This window comes from Diabrotica virgifera, chromosome 6, assembly GCF_917563875.1.
Source record: "Diabrotica virgifera virgifera chromosome 6, PGI_DIABVI_V3a".
NCBI classification, from domain to species: domain Eukaryota; kingdom Metazoa; phylum Arthropoda; class Insecta; order Coleoptera; family Chrysomelidae; genus Diabrotica; species Diabrotica virgifera.
The window spans coordinates 54,981,686-54,996,695 of NC_065448.1; the positions used below are offsets into that span (position 1 = coordinate 54,981,686).

At 30.7% G+C, this 15,010-nt stretch overlaps 1 protein-coding gene across 1 annotated transcript in view; it reads left to right on the top strand.

Moving 5' to 3' along the window:
* Positions 1–6,997: 6,997 nt before the first annotated feature.
* Positions 6,998–15,010, top strand: part of LOC114343216 (ethanolamine kinase) — a 171,569-nt gene continuing 163,556 nt past the window's right edge. The window contains exon 1 of the mRNA XM_050654281.1: positions 6,998–7,018. The gene's annotated coding sequence lies outside the window, so the exon portion shown is untranslated. The remainder of the gene's footprint in view (positions 7,019–15,010) is intronic.

The following is a 15,010-nucleotide window of genomic DNA, read 5'->3' on the forward strand; positions in this document are numbered from 1 at the left end:
AATAAAATTATCGCGTTTTTTTTAAATCAATCAATATCTGTCGAATTTTAAACTATTTGCGGAAAATAGTATGTTTACCTCGTAGGAAAAGCCACATTCCTGGACTCTGTGTTGCTAAGTCTCGGCTTGCGCCTCGACTTAGCAATCTTCACAGTCGTCCAGGAATGTTAAGCTTTTCCTACCCGGTAAACAATGTACTATTTTTAATCATAATATATTATTAATGATCATAGAAAAAGTTAAAGTACATTTTAATAAATAAATGATTTTTTTAGATAATTATTTATTGAAGATAATTTATTTATTAATGTATACTTCAACTTTTTCTATAGTTAATATCAATAGTATGATTAAAATCATGGAGTTTTTGGGAAAATTTATTTTTTCAAAAATTGTTTAAACAAATTAGACTGTTTATTAATTAATAAATGTCTAGACAAATTGCATATTTGTAATGTACAGAAAAATTACATACAAATTAAAAAAAGAACGATCAAAACATATTCAGTAGATCCCGAGATATAGAAAATGATACTAGTTTCAAGTTGCCTTGTTTAGTTTTTGAACTCGTGCATTTGTCAGCCCCTAGCTCCCCCTTCACTTACCACAGTCACCAATTGAACTACATTTTTAAAAATTCGTGTAAAATACCAGCTTTTCTAATATGTAAAATGATTTTTTCTACGGACAATATTTTTAAAGTTATTCTAAATGTTTATAAACTACAAAATTTCACAAATTTGGCATTAGGATTTTTGAGTATATTAGATAATTTTTTTATCTTTTTTAGTACATTTTGATAGCATCAGTTTTCTACCTTCATTTGGCATACGCAGAATTGCCTTATCTTCATTATTTTCTGTCTTATGTTATTGCAAAATAAAGGTCTCTGGGATAAACAATTAGAATAACTCTTAAACTGATTAATGGATCGGTCTCAAATTTAGAATGTTTGTTAAGTACCCCAGTATCCAACTTTGGGTGAAACACTAAAGTTCTAAGGTAGTTTTAGTAAAAGTTATTAACAAATAACGATTATCACTTATTTTGCAGTTTGCGTAGCAACAAATTACCTTTTTAACTTTCAAAAATCGGGATTTTGAAGGTTTTTAATGTTCTAAAAAATTAAATTTTGTAATTTTATGTCAACTATTTAGCTTTTCAATGGGGTGCAAAAATCGAAAAAACCGCGATTTTTGCACTAAATTGTTAATAATTAAAAAACGGACGCGAACTCTAGGCAGGAAAAGGTAGGTTTTCTTCCTATAGGTCTACAATAACTAAAAAAGTAGTCAGCTACCTGGATCTTTGAGTGTCCCGAACATGGTCTATTTCTAGCTTATTATCGCCCTGGAGTATGCCGCCGATTGGTGATTTATCTCTTGCTATTTTGACCATACGGATCACCTCCATTTTGCTTATGTGGTTATTCCATCCTTTTTTTATTTAGTGTCAATTCGTTTATACACTATTAAATCTTTCTTCAGGTCAAAATCAAGCAAAGAATTTGTGGTCTATTATATTTTATATATTTCTCTGTAATATGGCCTTTTCATCTTTTTGGATCGCGATATTTTTGCATGAACATAATGAAACTAAACAAGGCTTCTCGGGTTCCCATACCGTTTCTGAAACCAAATTGTTCTGGGCCCATATCCTATTTACATTTTTTGTAAATTCTGTTAATGAATTATTTTTAGAAATAACTTTAACATATGGGACATGAGACTTATCAGTCGAAAGTCTTTACATTTTTTAGCGTTGTTGAATTTAGGCAGTGGTACAAAATGTTAGCCAATCTTGCGGAATTTTTAAAGTTTTCTTTATTTATTATTGAAGATTTTTGTAAGGAGATCTAAGTTTTCGTCTTCTAAGAGCTTTACAAATTCACTGTAAATATTCATCAGGTGTTATTTCCAGTTTTCATGTTTTTCAATGCGTATTTTATTTCTGTTATTAGAATGGATAAATTATTATCAATGCTGTTGATATCTTGTTCCCTGCTGTCTAAGAATTTATTATGTTGTATATATGTTTTCCATTCGTCGTTTATTTCTTCTAGTGTTATAAGGACCCTATCATCCATGCTTATTAATATGCCACATTGTCTATTATTTCCATTTCCAGTTCGTTCCTGTATTTTCTTGTGGAGAAGTTTGTTATTGCTTTTTTTTCTGTAGGTCTTCTATCTCTTCACATGTTTCTCTAAGCTACTTCTTCTTTACCTTCACCATCTTTTTTCTTATTCATTTCTGAATTTTTTTATTTTTAGTGTTGTCTTTCTTCTTGTATGGTTTTTTCAAATTCATTATTTCTAAGATTTTATCTTCCATCTATGGTTTTTTGCCTGTTAGTTTGTGGTCTAAGGTTTTCTTCAGTTTGTTTAAATACTGTTTTTATTTCAAACCACAACTTGTCAGGAGCTTCCCTCTCTACACTTTCCGTATATCTATACTTCAAGTTCTCGATATTTTTGATTAATGCGACGCGACGTGTACTTTCTTCAGTAAATTCATGTCTGGTTTTGGTTCTTATTGCTTGTTTCGATTTTATTAGCTTCTCTTTAAATTTGGCTATAAGCAAGTTGTAGCCGGTGGGAACATGGTACATGGTACATTGAACACAAGAAAAACACGTAAGATGATTATTTCCCATGAAGGTAAGACGCTCTTTATTGAATGACCCATTAATAAAAAAATGTAGCAATTGGTATAAATAGGGTAAAAGGCATTTTTGAAACTTATTCTGTTGCTATTACCATAATTAATCATGAAGTAATAAACAGAAACGATATACAGCTTATATTCCAAAATTGTATACTATTGGTAAGTGAGTAGTTGGTTTGATTTGGTTGATATTTCATTGATGGTTCTCGGAGAATTATGTAAAATATGCTATAATATCTAAGAAAGTGGTGTAAATGTTTAAAGGATGCAACGAAAAATAATGAACAATGACGGCTTATTCAAATTAATGTCAAGATAAATGATCATTGCAGAATTTTTGGGTAACGATATTACTCAAAACATAGTTATCAAATCAACCTATGTCATTTACTAGTAGAGCCATACATACACACATTTGCCAAGATTCTTTTTACAGTATATAGAAAGGTTATAGTTGTCACACTTCAGTTTGTATACCTTCAGTTTGTATACTTTTTTATGCAGCGGGCATATGCGGGCCTCTTGCCAGTCAGTTGGTATTATTTCATTTTCCCATATTTGCAATATTCGTTAATGATATGTATATTATTTTCTGCAGTTCATCTTCACCAAACTTGATCAGTTCTACATTATATCTTTTTCTCAGGACTGCTGTTCATTTCTTGTATTGCTGTCGCCTGTCGCCACCTCCTCTTCGGTAGGCTGCCTTATAACTATCTTATCTTCTTCAAATGCCCAGTTGACTTACTTCTTCACGCTACACCTCACCATTTTTCCATTCCGTCGTTATTTCTAACGAATCACTAAATTTTCGTCTTTGCCTTTCATATAACTACAGTGATTTGGTAATATTTTCTTCTTCTTAGGGCTTGTTAAGGGACTTTTTCACTCTCAATTGTTTTTGAACTTTTCTGATCTCGTTTAATTTTAACTCATATCTCTTTTTTCTTTCTACACAGCGTTTTAAGTTTCCCTCGAATTATTCCATATTCTTGTTTTTTTTACAATATGAAATGAACAAAGTAAGGACATAGATTCGTGGAGAATATAATATTGTAAAGCTTATGAGCAAAAAGTAACTAAAAGTAAGAAGAACGATAAATTGACTAAGCCTAGCCGAGAGGCACAATGTAGGTACACTCGTTGCAGTATTTTCCCAACTCAACTACCGTTGTATTCTGTCTTTTTGAATATATTTACAGATTTATTTATGCTAATAGAAATATATTATACCTATATCTACTATGCTGTCTACTATTTTTAGTCTGGCCTGATTATCGGAGAATAGGCCATTTTTGGAAAAAGTTAGTTACCAGCAATTTTATTGCTGGAATCGAAGCTTATGATTATATATATTAATAATATAGGTATGCAAAGTCCGCAGATAGTGTGCTACTTTTTTTATTAACAAAATGGCGCCCCCAAATCGTGTTTTTTTCAATTTTTGCTCCATAACTCCGAACATTTTAACTTTACACCAAAAACACCTTAATAAAAATTCACCCAAATTAAATTCTGCATAAAGACATGTTTTCCCGATCTGCTCCGACGAATATTTTCCTCGGAAAATGCGGGTTTTCCCAACAAAATCTTTAAATTTCAAATACAGTTTTAGATAAGTAATTATCTACGAATAATTAAATAACTCGGTGACAGAAAATCTTTCTTGGTTTAGATTATAGTTCCAGAAACCGGTGAAAATTAAACCAATATTTTAGCAACAATTCAATTGTTAATTAATAATTTACGGTCGCAATAATAACCAAAATAATTATGATACACTGATCAAACTTTGAAATCTTATAAAGATGAGATCCCTATTTAATATTTTGTTGGCAAAATATAAATTTTTATTTTTTTGAATAATCTTTTAATGTTTTAAAAAAAATAGTTATAAACAAATTAACGTTTCTCAGAAAGTTTTTATTACATTCTAATTTTAAATTTAAAATTAAAATTCTAATTTTAAAATGCGTATTTCAAAGATCTTGAAAATGAATGCTTTAAAACTTTTTTGCAACTATTTGCAAAAAAGTTATGAAACAGCAAAGTAAACATACAATTCTACGTTGTTTATATTTTTTTAAATTCTTTCAAAGCGTAAAAGTGAGTTTAAAGTACAAGCTAATCACTTACAGAAAATATCGATTATTAGTTTAATGGTTATATTTTAATTAAAGATTATAAATATTTTTTTTTTGTAATTTATACGCGCCAAAATAGACTAATACAGTACCGTAGCTAAAATTTTCAATCGAAGCGACGACCGCCGCGAGACGTACAGTAGTTAATAAATAAAATTATGTAGCCGTCCACATACACAACTCGCGCGAGTTTAAAGCGTGTCAGTCGCTTCGAGTGAACATTTTAGCTCCGGCTCTGTATCAAGCCTACTTTCGCGCTAAAAATGACAAAAAAACATTTTTAACCTTTGATTGAAATATAACCATTGAACTAATGTTTGTTATTTTTTGAGAGTAATTAGTTTGTACCATAAACTCACTTTTAAGCTTTGAAACAATTAAAACAAATTATAAACAACGGAGTAATCGTATGTTTATTTTGCTATTTCATAACTTTTTTGCAAATGGTTGGAAAAATTTTTTAAAGCATTAGTTTTCAAGACCTTTGAAATACGCATTTTAAGTATTTTTTAAAATTATAATATAATAAACAGTTTCTGAGAAATGTTAATTTGTTTATAACTATTTTTTTAACATTTAAAGATTATGCAAAAAAATGAAAAATTTATATTTTGTCGACAAAATATTAAAGAGGCATCACATATTTATAATTTTTCTAGTTTGATCAATGTCTCTTGATTATTTTAATTGTTATCGCGACTGTAAATTGTTAATTAACAATTGAATTGTTGCTAAAATATTCGTTTAATTTTCACCGTATTCTGCAGTTATAATCTATACCAAGAAAGCTTTTATTTCACCAAGTTATTTAATTATTGATAAATAATTACTTGCCCAAAAAATTTATTTGAAAATTCGAGATTTTGTTGGGAAAACCCACATTTTCCGAGGAAAATTTTCAACGGAGCAAATCGGGAAATACATGCCTCTATGTAGAATTAAATTGGGGTGAATTGTTATTTGAGTGATTTGGTGTAAAGTTAACTTCTTCGAAGTTATAGACCAATAATTGAAAAAAACACGATTTGGGGGCGCCATTTTGTTAATAAAAAAAGTAGCAGACTATCTGCGGACTTTGTATACCTATATTATTAATATATAGGATCATAATATTCGATTCCAGTAATAAAATTGCTGGTAAATAACCTTTCTTTGTACTTTACCAAATTAGACCAGCGTATTATATCTATTTTTTTTTCAAAATTTAAAGATTATGCAAAAAAACGAAAAATTTATATTTTGTCATTAAAATATTAAATAAGCATCTCCTCTTTATAATCTTTATAAGTTTGATCAATGTATCATGATTATTTTGGTTATTATTGCGATCGTAAATTGTTAATTAACAATTGAATTGTTGCTAAAATATTCGTTTAATTTTCACCGGCTTCTGGAATTACAATCTATACTAAGAAAGCTTTAATGTCACTAAGTAATTTAATTATTGATTAATGATGAGTTACCTAAAACTTTATTTGAAAATTAGAGATTTTGTGGGGAAATCCGCATTTTCCGAGGAAACTTTTCGTCGGAGCAAATCAGGAAAAACATATCTCTATGCAGAATTTAATTGCGGTGAATTTTTATTTGGGTGTTTTTGTTGCAAAGTTAAAATCTTCGGAGTTATAGAGCAATAATTGAAAAAAATACGATTTGTCGGCGCCATTTTGTTTATAAAAAAGTAGCACACTATATGCGGACTTTGCATACCTATATTATTAATATATAGGATCTTATAATTCGATTCCAGCAATAAAATTGCTGGTAAATAACTTTTCCATGAATTTTGCTAATTAGCCCAGAGTATTTGTCGATTTTTAGATATCCGGAATCTCGTTTCGGACGTCCTCTATATTATGGGTGCACAATTTAAATAACTATGTTTAGCTTTTAATAAAAAGCTCAACTTTCATGCAACAGTTAAATGTCATGCCATCCTGTACACATAACCACTCAACCAGCATGCGCATTGGGATTTTCGCTCTTGCCGACAACAACGATTTTCACAGCAAGCTTTTCATTTTCAATATAACCTATAGTAAGTTGTCGTCATAACCTAATGACGGTGTTTTTGCACTTGGATAGCGTTTCCTATCAATGCATTATAATAAAAGTTATTTAAGCCATGACATGTAAATGGCTTATATATAATATGTGGACATTATTAATCCCGTTAAATTACTAGCGAGAAAAACAGGATATGTACATGTAAGTGCTTATTAAGAATTTAATACTACATGATTATTATAGTGTATTATATATGTATATATTTTATACAGGGTAGTATATTATACAACTTTATAGGAGAGTATTCGGTTTTTATCGATCACTTTGGCATTCAATCTTAATTTTCTTATCTTTATCTCTATATTATATACACAAAGGTATACAGTAAAACCTATCAATAACGGCCACTAAAAATGAAAGAACTATTGGCCGTTATATTATAAAGGTGGCCGTTATTGCCAGGTTTTGCAGTTCACAAGTATACAGCGTGCCCCAAACCTCCGGTTTACTTTGATTACGGTTAAACTGGGATGGGATATACAAAAAATGTTTATAACAAAACTAATGTTTATCAACGTCGTCTGTAATATATTAAGTTTAGACCTATAAAACCTGATACAAACTCTTTATAGTTTTAAAAAATATATTCCAAAATGATTTAATATATACTATACGGTGTTCCATTAAAAAAAAAACAAAAGTTTTGTTCATACCGTTGTTCCGACTGACGCTGTATAATCTAAAATAATTTTAAATTATAGACGTCTTTGATACGCATGTATGTATGTAACCCATTATCCCTCTTGTGGGCATAGGGTGGTCGAAAATTTTTTCCATTCCTGCCTGTTTTTCGCGATGTAACACATCCGTCTAAAGGTCATATTGGCTTCTGCTTGGGTACTTCTAATCCAAGTTTCCTTTGGCCGTCCTTGTTTTCTTCTTCCTTGTGGGCTCCAATGAAAGACTTTCTTTGGATGAAGTAAAGAAACACAGACTTACTCACAATCATTTAATTTACTTCGACGACCGGTTTATGTAGATTTCTACAATATACAGATCATCTTCAGGTCGGCGTTACAAGTGATTAAATGATGCCGTTACAGCCATACAGAAGATGATCTGTATATTGTAGAGATCGAAACGGGTCGTCGAAGTAAATTAAATGATTGTGAGTAAGTCTGTGTTTCTTTACTTCATTTGAAATGAACTCACATATGCAACCCATTCAACACTTTCTTTGGAATTTCGTTTTCTCTTTTTCTTCTTCTTCTGCTCGGGCCCATAGCTCTCGGTTGCTTATAACTTCATATAACCCATATCTTAAATATTCTTCTTAAAAGGAAACATTAGCGATCAACAGGTAGCAGAAACGCGTTCCAAGATTGCGGCTGTAATTTTGAATATTTTTTCGAGATATTTGGCACACGTATTCGTCATATAATTAAGAATGGCGAAAAATATATTAATATGTGGAAATTACTCTGTAATTAAATACAATATTAAAAAAACGAGCCTGTACCGCCATTAAGAAGAACAAAAAAATACACTTTCTTCAAATAAACTTTTTTATCCGATGCCTAGATTTTGTGTCATTTTGGAACTACTAATGAAATAAAAAATTTTAGTAATTCCATCGGATAAAAAAGTTTATTTGAAGAAAGTGTATTTTTTTGTTCTTCTTAATGGCGGTACAGGCTCGTTTTTTTAATATTGCATTTAATTACAGAGTAATTTCCACATATTATTATATTTTTCAAATTGGGCTCTGTACCGCCATTCTTTATTATATTACGAATACGTGTGCCAAATATCTCGAAAAAATATTCAAAATTACAGCCGCAATCTTGGAACGCGTTTTCGCTACCTGTTGATCGCTACTGTTTCCTCTTAAACATCTATTTATGAAAACCTGGAGTATATTTTCTATTGTTTTAGTAATGGTTCACGATTCTGCGCCGTAGAGTAAGACTGGTTTAACCATTAATTTAAAAACTTATTTTTGTATGGTTTGTTAGGGTACTTGTACGCCGTATCTTGTTTAATCTTGCGAAAGTGCTCCTGGCCTTATTTATTCTTTTGTCGACGTCTCTGAGTACTCCATTGTTTTTCGACATAGTACTTCCTAGATAGTTAAACTCGTCTATTTCTTCTATAATTCGTTCTCTTACTCTTAGTTGCATATTTTGTGTCGTATTCAAGTTCATCGATTTGGTCTTTCCTTTATTTATTTTTAAACCGACTTTGCTTGCCTGTTTCTAACGCTTTTATCTTTCCTGCATATGGTTCTTCGAGAGTAAGCATATATCATCTGCAAAATCTAGATCTTCATGGTTTTCCGTTAATCCCCATTGTATTCCTCTCTTTTTGTTGTTTATTGCTTTCCTCATTACGTCATCTAATAGTATGGAGAAAAATAGTGGCGATAGTATACATCCTTGTTTAACTCCTGTTTCTGTTTCAAATTTTCTAGATAGTTTGCCTTGGTGCTGTACTCCACTTTTATAATTATTATAACCTTCTTTAATTACGTTTATTAATTTTATCCTGATACCTCTATTTTTAAGCGATATCCATATTATATTTTCTCTACTAATTGAATCGAAAGCTTTTTCGAAATATATGAATACCAGATATAATAATGATTGTTATTCTATTGCTTTTTCTGTAATTATTCGTAATGTATTTATTAAATCTATGCATGACCGCCCTTTTCCTTCTTCTAAACCCATTTTGTTTTTTCCTTATGCCATCATCGATTGTGTTTACGATCCTGTTAAGAATTATTTTAGAAAATAGTTTCTTCACTGTGCTGAGTAATGTAATTCCTCTCCAATTATTGCACAACTTTAGATCTCCTTTTTTAGGTATTTTAACTGTTACATCTGTCTGCCAGCTCTTCCTTGCATATCTTCTCAAATGGGGGTAGTAAGATTTCTGTTGTCACGTTTACGTCCGCTTTCAATAGTTCCCCTGTGATTTGGTATATGCCTGGTGATTTGCTGTTTTTAAAACTCTCTATTGCTTCGATTAATTCCTTTTTGTTTGGTGGATCTGTGTTTATATTTAATTCCAAATTAGACATTAGTTGATGTGATTGATACACATATTGGTTTTGTTATAAGCATTTTTTTATATATCATAGTTTAGCCGCAATCAAAGAAAACCAGAGCTTTGGCGCACCTTGCATGAAAGATACTTGAACTTTATTTATTTATAAAGCAAAAAACGGAAACTACTAAAACTACTTTAATATACTGATACAAGACATAAAACTACATACAATACTAGAAAAAAACCCAGTTTAGTTCTTTTAAAGTATGTGTCAATTTTTGTTTATTTTACATTTTTTAGCTTTGATTTAAAAACTTCAGCTTCACGTTTAAGTAAAATTAGAGACACGTCCATAAAAATTTTACCGTTACTTTTGTACAATAAATAGAGGAAAGTCGCCAATTATGGAATACCATTTTGTTTTGGGGATATAAAATAATACCTTTACAGAAATGAAAACAATTCAATGTTATGACACATCAGTCATACATTTTTATATAGTAATTAAAAGCCTTCTATTAAATATCTTAATTAACAAAAAAAAATCGAACAAAAAAAACAAAATCCCAAATAAGTAACCAAATATGGAATAGGTACCCATATATGGAATATAGGCATAAACCAATATATCAATAACAAAAATAGACATAAACATCTAAGATCAAATAAATTTAAATAAGAAAATTGTGAAAAATGAAAGAAGCAGCCTAATTCACTTGCAGACATCACAGATCCATGCATGAAACTCTGGACCAGCACAATCATAATGAGCCCACTTACACTTAATCCACTATTCCATAATTAGGCACCAACGACTGTTCATATTTGGATTTATACATTAGTTCAAACTAGTATCAACATTTTTTCAAGTCGTAATGTTTTAATTACAGAAGGTCATAAAATATCAAAATAAAGGTACTATTGATATGTGCAATACCATAAAAAGTCTGTATTCATGCATAAAAAGCCAATAATACTCGTTGAATATATTTACCTTTGAAATTTTCTGCGAGACGATAAAACAAAACGCGCCTGTCAGACACGTATCGTTCGCGCATGTGACACAGAGGTGTGAATACAATAATAAAGAGAGCGACTGAAATAGAGGATGGTCTTGTAGTGCGCTTCCAACTTATATTTTTCGGAGAAATCAAGGAATTCCATATTAGGGCACTATTCCATATTTGGTTACTTTCCTCTAATTTTCTATATCCCTCAATTTTGCACACACTTCGCTCATGTTAGATAAATAGGCCAGGATAATAAGGCAAAAATATACCCTGTTCGTGACACTTCAACAGCCACGGTACTGAAGCGTTTTTTCGACAGGTAATACTTATAAGAACAAATTGTAACTACTTCCTGCGTAGGATCTGGCGGCCATTTTTATTTATAAACAATTTAGTGTCAAAAAACGGCTTTTTTTCCTTTTTTTTTTCAAATCAATGGAAAACAGTGCAACTAATGTTTTTTTTACAAACATCTTCGAGAGAATGGAAAAAGCTTTGAAATTTTTGCCAAATAAGGGTTCCTTGGTGCTTAATATGTGACAAAAATTTCAAAGCGATTCATTCAATTGTTTATCCAAAAGAGTTTTGCAATAACATGTCAGAAAATAATGATGATAGAACCATTCTACAGGTGTCAAATGAAAGAGCATGAGCTAAATTTGCAAACTGGTGAAAAAAAAATGAATAAAAAAATGCATTTATTAGTAATAAATAATTATGCAAAAATATCGTCAATTTTTCCTTATAAATTTTTAAATATCTTTTTTTCAAAAAAATCTATTTTTACCGTGTTTTAGGTGCAGAACTACCAAGTAATGTTATCTATATAATAATTGATAAAAAATTGTAATAATTATATATAATTTATTATACAGAGTGTCCCAAAAGTAGGGGAACGGTCGAATGTTTCGCGAACTAAACATCGGATCGAAAAACTGAAAAATACGTGTTCAATAATTTTCAAAAATCTATCCAATGACACCAAACACCAACCCCCACTACACCCCCTGGAGGTGGAGTGGAGGGTAACTTTAAAATCTCAAATGGAAACCCCTAGTTTTTCTTGCAGATTTGGATTCGTTACGTAAAAGTAAGCAACTTTTATTCAAGACATTTTTTCGAACTGTGGATAGATGGCGCTATAATTGAGAAAAAAGATTTATCCTGATACCATAGGTAAATTATAGAGACGGTCTAATATCTCGAAAAATACACTTCCAAATGAGAAACCAAAAAAACGGTTTTTAATACTTTTTGAAAACCTATCGAATAACACTAAAAATGACCCTCCAACCCACCCCCTGGAAGTGGGGTTGGGGGTAACTTTAAAATCTTAAATAGCAACCCCCACTTTTGATTACAGATTCGGATTCGTCATAAAAAATTAAGCAACATTTATTCAAAACATTTTTTAGAATTGTTGATAGATGGCGCTTTAATTGGAAAAATACGATTTATTAGCGCCATCTATCAGCAATTTTAAAAAATGTTTCGAATAAATGTTGCTTAATTTTTCATGACGAATTCGAATCTACAACAAAAAGTGGGGGTTGCTATTTAAGATTTTAAATTTACCCCCCACCCCGTCTAGAGGGGGTGGGTTGGGGGGTAATTTTTGGTGTTTATCGATAAGTTTTCGAAAAATATTAAAAACCTGTTTTTTGGTTTCTCATTTTGAAGTGTATTTCTCGAGATATAAGACCGTTTCTATAATTTACCTATGGTATCAGGATAAATCATTTTTCCCAATTATAGCGCCATCTATCCACATTTCGAAAAAATGTCTTAAATAAAAGTTGCTTACTTTTACATAACGAATCCAAATCTGCAAGAAAAACTAGGGGTTTCCATTTGAGATTTTAAAGTTACCACCCACCCCACATCCAGGGGGTGTAGTGGGGGTTGGTGTTTGGTGTCATTGGATAGATTTTTGAAAATGATTGAACACGTATTTTTCAGTTTTTCGATCCGATGTTTAGTTCGCGAAATATTCGACCGTTCCACTACTTTTGGGACACCCTATATAAAAAAATAAAAAGTTTATAAGGAAAAATTGACGATACGTTTGCATAATTATTTATTAGTAATAAATGCATTTTTTATTAACTTTTTTTTAAACCAATTTAAAAATTTAGCTCATGCTCTTTCATTTGACACTTGTCAAATGGTTCTATCATCATTTTTTTCTGACTGATTGCAAAATAATCCAGATGTGAATCCTCTGTGGGATAAACAACTTGAATAAAATTTAAACAATTGAATGAATCGCTGTGAAATTTTTGTCACATATTAAGTACTAAAGAACCCTCATTTGCCAAAAATTTCAAAGCTGTACACTAATTTTTTACAACAGTTATTGCGAAATTAATTTTTTTGCAATTTCGACCTTTTTTCGCAATCATATTAACAACAAATGAGTATGTATATCAAACTTTGTAATACGCCATTTTAAAGCTTTTTCCATTCTCTCGAAGATGTTTGTACTAAAAAAAAACCTAAGCTGCACTGTTTTCCGTTGATTTGAAAAAAAAAAAGAAAAAAGGCTGTTTTTGACACTAAATTGTTTAGAAATAAAAATGGCCGGCAGATCCTACGCAGGAAATAGTTACAATTTGTTCTTATAGGTATTACCTGTCGAAAAAACGCTTCAGTACCCTGGTTGTTGAAGTGCCATGGAAAAAACCTTACTACCCTGGACTAAAAGTGGATTTTGGAGTTTTACATTCGTATTGTAAGAATTGCCTTTCTCTTCATTATCCCGCAGTTGTTCAACAATATCCGTAATACTGAAGTTCTCTGTAGGTATCTGAAGGTCTGTAGGTCTGAAGAAATCTCTGTAGGTATGTCACTGCAGTGCGCTGGAAACAAATTCATCCAAATTAAAATTTCGTTACGACTGTAGGAAAGTGATGGACAAGGGCTATATTGCCCTCTTCATCAAAATGTGGATCTTCTTGGATAATATCACAGAAGCCGGCGTTAGAAAAACACTTCTAACTGTAACAGGAGAGATTTTTGAAGTTATACCACAGTTATATTTTATTATTTATTATTTCTTGATCAATCTTTCTTGACCTATCAATCATTCCTTGATATAAGGGCTGGGAATGTAAAATGGTGTTAGGTGGAAGGAATACTTTTAAAATTTTCTAATGGAATTTTAGAATATGACGTGAAGAACAGCACTTTTCTATTTTGTTTTCTCACTTTATTGTCAAATTTGTGCAGCCATCTTATCATACTTCCTATTGCCGTTCAAGCCTCTTTGTTAGAAACCCATTCTAATTATTTAAATTATGTAATTTTTCGATATAGATAATTTTTTAATATGACTACCCTTAAAACAGCAGAGATTTTTACTTTTTTCAGTTACTAATGGATCTTTTTCGAACCTTTCTATATTTGCATACATAAACAAAATAGTCAAACGTTGTTTTGCTGCCTTATTTCCTATACATTTTTCATTTTTTAGTGAAAATGTCTTGTTAGGCACGGCTCGGTAATAAAACCTTATTTCGTCAACATTTTATATATATCTCGTGGTGAATAATTTCTTAAAATCAATGGTAACATAGTTCACCAGTCCTCTATGTTGTCCAAATTAACATCTGCAGACTCTCAACCATCCACTTGATGCTGAAAAATTTTTTATCTTCAAACTGATTGCTGCCTCGAGTAAACATAATATTGAGCTAAAAAGATTTCACCAATACTGTTTTATTATTTTTGTGATTATATATTTCACTATCAATGCGATGAGAATTGTTTACAAAACTTTGATGACACAAACCACTCTTTATCAAAATAAGACTCCCTTAATTCACGTATATTATGTACGTGGTAAATAAATATTTTGTATAATAAAGTGTTATTATTTATTTGTCAGTTGAGATTTTTCGATTTTGTAATCACTTGTAGACAATAAGGTCGTAAGTGTATCACATACATAATATAAAAATAACTGTATTCATATAAATATTATTCATAACACAATACAAATTATGTAAAAATATATCGGTCAGTGATTCTTTGTAGGTCTTTCAGGTTATCTCGTAAAAATACAGTATATTAATTACAGTAATTACTTTATTATTTTTAAAGCTTTGTCGCCATGTAGGCCTAGGAATAGAGT